Source organism: Dipteris shenzhenensis, chromosome 16 (assembly GCF_047967505.1).
Source record: "Dipteris shenzhenensis isolate YYH24624 ecotype China chromosome 16, Dip_SZ_1.0, whole genome shotgun sequence".
Classification (NCBI taxonomy): Eukaryota; Viridiplantae; Streptophyta; class Polypodiopsida; order Gleicheniales; family Dipteridaceae; genus Dipteris; species Dipteris shenzhenensis.
The window spans coordinates 8834799-8842957 of NC_141611.1; the positions used below are offsets into that span (position 1 = coordinate 8834799).

Below are 8159 nucleotides of genomic sequence, written 5' to 3' on the forward strand. Positions count from 1 at the left end.
GATATAGATATTGAGGCCATTACCCATGAGGACGAGCCTACCATTGGAGATGCTGATTTCGATGAGCTTCGATGAGCACATGAGTGGCACAAGTAGTAGTGGGTTGAATGTATTTGTAGATCTAAACACTTGTTTGGATTTTGAAGTAGATAGTTTGGCAAGGGTTGATCTCATTGAGGATGAGATTGAACCGTAGCCCCACAATTGATATTGGCAAAACTATTTTACATATTGTCTCATTCTCCTCATCTCACTTAATTCTTGTATATGTGGGCTTGCAAAAAATTATGTGCTTTGGTAATCATGGGCAATGTTTGGAAAGCAATGATGTACACCAAAATCTCACTTTCTATATTCTCTGGAGCGCGTCTATTTACGTGTCTAAATGCGCGTCTGATTCTCAGTGTAAACGCGCAAATAAACGCCCTAATACACATGCAAATAGACGCGCTAATAAATGGGATGTTAGACGGGCCCGTATTTTCTCAGGTCAGACGCGCAAATAGACGCAGTGATTTACGCGCAAATAGACGAGCTTTTAAACGCTCATGTAGACGCGCCCATAATTTCTCTACTAAAGCAACACCTATAGATGCACCCGCTATTTTGTGCGTCTACCAAGCGTGTCTATAGTTGCTTTGTGTTGTTGTGAAATATTTTGTCATTCATATCTAACTCTTGGATCCACAAGAATCTGTGATTGGTAGGCCTCAAAGCGACAAGGAGTACAGAAGGGCATTAAGGATTGGAGCCCACACACTTGGTTTAAGGATAAGGAGGGTGAGGGATACAACATCAATTGGCACCTTGTGGTGGCATGTAATGTGAGTATACCTTAATCCTCATTGTTATATCACTATCACCGTTGTCATACAATTGATGCTCTAAGTGTTTCTAACTTGTTTCATTCTTAGGAAGGCAAGTTTGACCGATCTTGAGATTTGGACGAAGATCCAGACTTAGAGATTGGATATGAAGAAGAAGTGATTAGGCTCACAGAAGAGGAGGGCAGGGGATTAGGCACACGTAGAGAGATCGAGGGCGAGGAGAGCGAGAGGGACAAAGAGGAGCATTAGTAGGATAGGACATTTAGTCATTTAGTATTTCAGTGCTCTTGTCCTTTTGTAGCACATTACTTCAACAAATTTGCCATTTGGTAGCACATTACTTCGATAGATTTGCCATTTTATAGTGCATTACTTTGATAGATTTTCCATTCTCAACTTTGGCACTACTTTTTCCACTTTTTAGACCTTTTTTGCAAAATTGTAACATGTACATGGGGTATTTATGATCACAATCGCTACAAATTGCATACTCATTGTTTTAATCATGTTCTTTTGTAGTACAAAAAGTACAGTGCATTGTGGTCACATGGACGGTGTTTTTTTATCGAACGCATCAATTCAAGGAGAGTCACATATGATTGTGGAGTCATGGCTAACTTTGTACAAGATAGCCGAGTAAGTGCTTCTAATACTAATCTTCTCTCCTTGCAGTTAGATTGTTGTGGGACCATACGTGACATCTATGAAGTTGATTTTAGGCAATTTAGTATTTTCATTCTTGATGTCAAATGGTTTAGAACTATCTACAGTGGTCTGAATGCTACAGTCAGGAGAGACAACATTAGTTTCTTTGCCATTGACTCCACCAGAGCATGAAAGGGACACTTTTATTCTTCCAGAGCATTGTGAATAGGTACATACTAATGAATTGATTAAAAGCTAATAAAACAAATATTGGTAGATGTTCATATATATATTTATTTATTTATACTTAAGCATAAAATAATATAATTGCTAGCACCTAATTTGTATCTTCAACATAGGTGGTCTTTCATCCAGATTGTTTGAATCCAAGGTGGTGGTACGTGGTCCAAGTTGCTCCTTGAAGCAAACATACTTTTGAAGATAGGAATGTGGATAGAGAGATGCTAGTAGAAGATCCAAATAATGATGTTGAAGGATCTAGGGAAGAGAATGAAGATGATTATATGGGCCAAGAAGAAGATCACTCGCTCCCCTACTCCTCCCTCCTTACACGCTCGCTCCAACCCCTGCTCTAGCTCTGCTACTCCATCCACCACGCATCCTTCGCACTTTGTTTTGCCCGAGGACCTATAATACAATAGCGAGTAGCATTGGGGAAGTTATATAGGACGATGATGGGAAGGTCACAAGAAGAATGAGGAGGTTGATGAGCATCCACGTCCCCAAGGATATATTCAAACCTTGGGAACAATAAGGCAATAGAGCCAAGGAGGCCATCATAGATGCTATCAAGAGACAATTTTCCAATCCTAGTATGAGTTTTATCGAAATACCATGCTTATGCACATGGGGAGCTCCTAAAGTTTCGTAGATATGACTTATAATGGTTGTTAAGGAGGGTAAGCACAAGCCATGGTGCGCACACCCAAAAGATTGGAAGATAGTGAAGGAGGAGCACAAGAAGAATCCCAATACATTTGAGGCTCATTGGAGGGCGGCGAGGATATACCTAGAGACCGTAAGGTCCTTTGCACCTCAATATTGGTGGCAAACTAGGCAACGAGACATGGGTGGTAAGTATACATTTATCTTCTATTGAATATCTAATATGTTCAGTCGTTCAAACATTTTGTACTAACGCCTTGAATTTGGATCCACAAGAATCTGTGATTGGTAGCTGGCCTCTAAGAGACAAGGAGTATAGAAGGGCATTTAGGATTGGAGCTGATGCTTGGTTTAAGGAGAAGGAGGGCGAGGGATACAACATCAATTGGCACCTTGTGGTAGTGCGTAATGTGAGTATACCTTAATACTTATCGTTATCACTATCACCGTTGTCTTAAAGTTGATGCTCTTCCATGTCCGCTAACCGTATTGATGATCTTTGTGCCTGTGCCTATGAAGCATTGGTAGATAGCGTTGGAAAGAGTCTTGTGTCTCGTAGTGAGGAAAACAAGAGGGAGGACAAACTCCTACACAAAGCATGCAATCTTGACATGCAAAAGCAGTATATAAATGCATGCTCCTTCCATGTTCCCATACTTAATTGTGTTCCTCCACTCCAAAAGCAAAGGGGGCTATACACCTATGCTACTTTTCAACAATTTTAACACCAAAAAAAGTTTAAACATATCATTTGTATGGGCACATAACTTTCGGTAGTCATATCAAAATTATGTGTGTGAATTGCAATAGGTCTCTTCAAATGTGATAAACTCTAGAATAGCATAAGATGACATGGATCTCAAATAGCATACGATGTTGAATTAATATAAGATCTAGAATATGATATAGATCTAGAATAGCATGTAAGGGTGGGTTCACACCACCCAACAGTGAAGAGCAATATGGAACGTGGATATTCAATGGAGCAAGCCAAGTGGACATGGTTGTTCACACCAGCCAGTGGCACTCTCCACCCTAATCCAAGCTGGAGCTCCACGTCATGGCCAACTTTCAAAGAAACCCGTCCGGGCTCCCCCCTCCACCCAACTGGCTTGGCGCTCAATCTATGACCAATCACGATGCTTCAGCAACGAAATGAACGGGATTCTTCTTGGCCTTCCTGTGCTATCATGCTTGATAAATTCCTACCCAAAATCAACGTTTCATATGCAAACTGCTCTGGAGTGTGCTGGTAGGTATGTTGCAGCTCCTTCCTTTGGTATTTCTAATCGTTAGCTTGCATGATCCCAACTTGCAAAAAGTCTCATCAACCTTCTATTAACTGTGTAGCTTGCCTTGAGTCTCGATTGCAGTTCTAAAGTGGTGCTTCTCATCCATGGAGGCCTAGCTTCATCTCATAGTGCCAGGTTTGGCTTTGCACTTCTCCATGAACATATATATACTCCACTAGCTAAACATCACTTTTGGTTTGATTTTGTTTGTGAGATGACTCCACATGCACCTTGTCTCCTCTCCATTTTGTAGGACTCCAAGTTTTGTTGGTTGTTGCCGAAGGGGTGTCATTCTCCCATGTAGCTATCTCTCCCATGTATCCATCTACACCTGCGCACGTTTGGATGGAGCAATTGCGTTCTGTCTAGGCACACGAAATCCCCTGAATTCGTTTTGCTATCTCCAAATTCATTTTTCTCTCCTTCCTCTACAAATTATGATTCATAGAGCCAATCAGCGTAGTAATGCAAGAGAACTACCATTCTGTTGACTCTCGAAGCTTTTTATTTGGCCTTGCTTCCTAAGAGATTGCTGCTTGAAAATTTCAGCTTGATGGCTCGTTGCTATAGTTGCTTGCCTTGGTTCAAATTCCCATCATTGCTCTTTACGAAACGTCTCCTCAGGCTCTTGAAATTTTACACAAGACATTGGATACATTTAGTAGCTCATGAACTTTTGGCTGCTCTATTAATTGTATCTCCCATCTATGTGTAGCTTCCTCTACCTCCTTATTAGCGACCTTCATGATACTTTTAGGGCACGGATCAGCTTGCTAATTGCCTGACTATGATTGAATTGGTCATGCGGCTTTTAGCTGGACTCTAGCTAATCAATTGCTCTATCCACCTTACGAATTACATTATACGTAAAACGTGATGCTAGCTTTGGATGCTGAATGTGTAGGAACGTCAATTCCCAACTCCAACGAATGCATCAAGATTGATTGCCAACTCCTGCAAATGAGCTTGATTCCAAGATAATTCAACATTCAATTTGCGTTGGTGTAAATACGCAATTTGTCACCATTGAAGTACCCATGGAACTTTTTACAATCTAGCACCAAAATGCCAGTTGAGTGAGCATTCAGAATGCTAAAAGATTTTTTTTTTGATGGGTTTGATTAACATGCCATGTGAGTTATAATTAGAAAGTGTAAGCAAGTATGGACTGCTTATGCTTCATGTGAGGGTTTTACAGAATTTGTCCATGCCTTTCAGGAGTTTCAACGATGGCAACACGTGCAGGAACTCCAAAAGGAGTTGACAGGGCATGAGAATGTCAAGATTATGTGGAAGTTGCATTTAGGCCTGTTATTACAAATCAATTCCCAGCATCAACTCGTAGGTGGCAGTCAATTCGCAGGTGGAATTGTAGTGTGGTATCAATTCATAGATGGTTGCTCTCAACGATTTGGAATTGGGTAGTGTTAATTCACGAAAGGTACTTGCTCTCAACGATTTGTAATTCAATGTTTGAGTTTCATGCAGAATTAGCAATGAAGGATTCCTGATAATGTGCTTGAATTGATGAGGTGGACTAGGCAAAAGTGTGCAAGAAGGGGCACACAACTGGTGTGAATCCTCAGGCGCCTAGACGTTTGTGTGGTAGCTGTAAGCGGGTGGACACCTCTAGCACTGGCTCCCATGTGCGCCACTCGGTGTGAACCTGGCCTTAGGTCTAGTCAAATTTGAAGCATAATATGTAGTTATATCTTACATGACTTATTTTTAATATTACTTCTAAGTAGCGCCCTAAGCTTTTACCAAACTAGTTCTAACTTTAATATGTACCCTTTCATAGAAATAGAATTTTAATAATTAGTTGGGGATGGGAAGGGTAAGGGGGATAAACTTCTAGCTTCAATGCACATCCGAGCATTGTAGAGAGACTGGAAAGAACCTCGTGTGTCTTACCGATCCACAACCTCACATAAGCTCATAAACTATTTGCTACTCACAATTCTTTGGGCTTAGAATTTCAGAAATAGACATGCTTGTAATAGTGACCAATTTTAGTATATGTAAATCTCATTGCAAACAATCTTATGAACGATCGGACGCTTTGAAAGTGGATCTTAGATTTTGAGCTAGCACCATGGCTTGTAATAGTTAAAATACGATTCTGCGCTCTGCAAATGATTCAGTTGTGGTTATGAAATACATACGTCGACTCTTTTAATTCGCGTTCTACGATATACATCGTCCAAGCGACCTGAAATCGCAGATCAAGGCTGATCGACGATTGGAATTTATTGAACAACTCTTGATCATGCCCTTTGGCCGATGCTTGCCTTCAAACGATCTATTTCGTCCTGAGAGAGCTGAAATGCCTTCTCCAGGACGTCATCGGGGAATGGCGGAGAGCTCGCGAACAACGCCTGAGGCAGCAGCAACGCACCTGGGTTCTGACTGTTGAGACCCGAGAAAGAGAGAGCAGGAGCTTCTCCTACGTTCAGCACGTAATGCACAAGGCCTCTGGGAAAAACAAAGAGATCGCCCGCCTCTAGAGTCGCGGAGAAGAGCGTGTTGTTGGTGTCTACGAAGGCGGCGGACAGGTTACCGTCCGCCACAAACAATACCTCTGAGGCGCGAGGGTGAACATGGGGAGGGAGGAGTCCTCCAGGTGCAAAGTCGACGCGGGTGAACGAAAGCCCCTGAGTGTTGAGCCCGGGGAAGGTTGCAGCAACGGCCGCCGTTACTGCAACGCCCGCAGGGTTGCTGGTGTTGCCTGGGGCTTTGATAACGTTGCTCTTGAAGTCTTCCTGGGAGACGAGGGTGGGGCTCTTGCACGGAAGGCCGTTGAGGGAGAAGGGCAGGTTAGCAGTGGCGTCGGCAACGCAGAAATCCTGCAGAGGGTCGGGGTCGGCGGCCATAGCTGCTGGCCCCGAGCTGCTCATGCTGGCCGAGAGCACAGCGACAAGGGCGATGGAGATCATCGTACTCAGGCGCCATGAATCCATGGTAGCCGCAAACAGAGCTGCAGGAAATGATATATTGCGCAAAATTGTTCTACAGAGACGATGAATCAGCGATCTAATCTTTGAACGATGATCACGCGAATTCTCTGCACGATTTTGCTCCACATCAGAGACGATGAATAAGTGATCTAATTCACGATTTCTCTGGGGGCAGTTCTTAATATTCTGCGTTCTTTGCTGAAAGTTCTGTGCAAACGCGCTCAAAAACTACTACCACCGAGCAGCTGCCCTTCGCCATACCCGTCAACCAACTACCCCACGATTCCTGTAAGACATTTCAGTCTTCTTACTAGATATCATCTTGCCAACTCCCACCAGTTTGACATACAAATCAGACTTCCTCTGACCTATTTTTAAGACGGTCGTCCGAATGGATGTCTAGTCTCTACATTTTAACGCACTACAATGTAGAGCAATGGGTAGGTCGTAGGACCATACCTACGCAAAAGTCTCAAGATAGTTCAATAGGAAACTATTCTATGGAAGGAATTCCTAATCTTGAAGATTAGGACTTTTAGGATGCTTTAGGTGCTACATGGAAAACCACCCTATGCCTCAATAGAATCATCCTAGTGGTCATACTCATAAGATCTCAAGAGTACCTTTAGGGTGCTTCCTATAGCAAGCCATTCATGATTGGAATTCAAAAAGCTTGACCATTTACGAATGTTACATATCAAAAATTTTACTTTTACGACAAGATATTCGATGCAAAGACTTTAACAACCCTTATACGGCATGCTCTAGATTAATAGGAGGTGACCATGACATTTGATAGAGTGCCATCCTTTTTCTGAAGCAGGGCTGATTTGCACCTTTGCTCACATATGCTCGAATATGCATATGTCCCACATTTGCAGCTGCTTGTCATTCATCTCTTAAGTAACTTATGAATGAACAAGTCACACACAAACGTAACATGGCTTTCCAATATCAAATTCGAATAATTGATTAAAACATGATCAGGCTTTGTATTCTATACAATTTGTACATCAACTTTTCGAAGACAAGGCAAGTTTAGGTCATAATTCTATATTTGTATGTAGAGTAATGAGGATCAAACTGCACTACATGTAGTTGATTAAATTCTCTAACTGTACATATCTAAGAGTTATGGACTTAAAGTGCGAAAGAGTTGGATCCTTATAATATGATATAGGTTATGGCATCAATAATGTACCCATGAGAACACTAATATGAAACAAAGCAATCATCGTCATGAGGCACAAAGGGCCATTTTCCTACAAATATCCCCCAAATGTCAACGATGGTATATTTATTTATGAAGTGAGTACTTGGGGGGGTCACTATGTATAAACTCTCTATACCACGTGCGTTCAAGGCCTATTTCTAAAATCCCTTATCTGTAAATTTTTCATTAATAAAATGTACCCCTTTTCTATACAAATCTGTAAATTTTTCCCAAAACTATTTTAAATAGTCCCTTATGTATATTTATTTCTGTAAATTTTAGAAATAAAAAATATCCTTCTGTTGAACTCACGTGATAG

General features: G+C 41.6%; 1 pseudogene; it reads right to left on the bottom strand.

The window, feature by feature from the left end:
* Positions 1-5937: 5937 nt before the first annotated feature.
* On the bottom strand, positions 5938-6616 carry LOC147892510 (germin-like protein 1-1 pseudogene; annotated as a pseudogene).
* Between the last annotated feature and the right edge of the window lie 1543 nt (positions 6617-8159).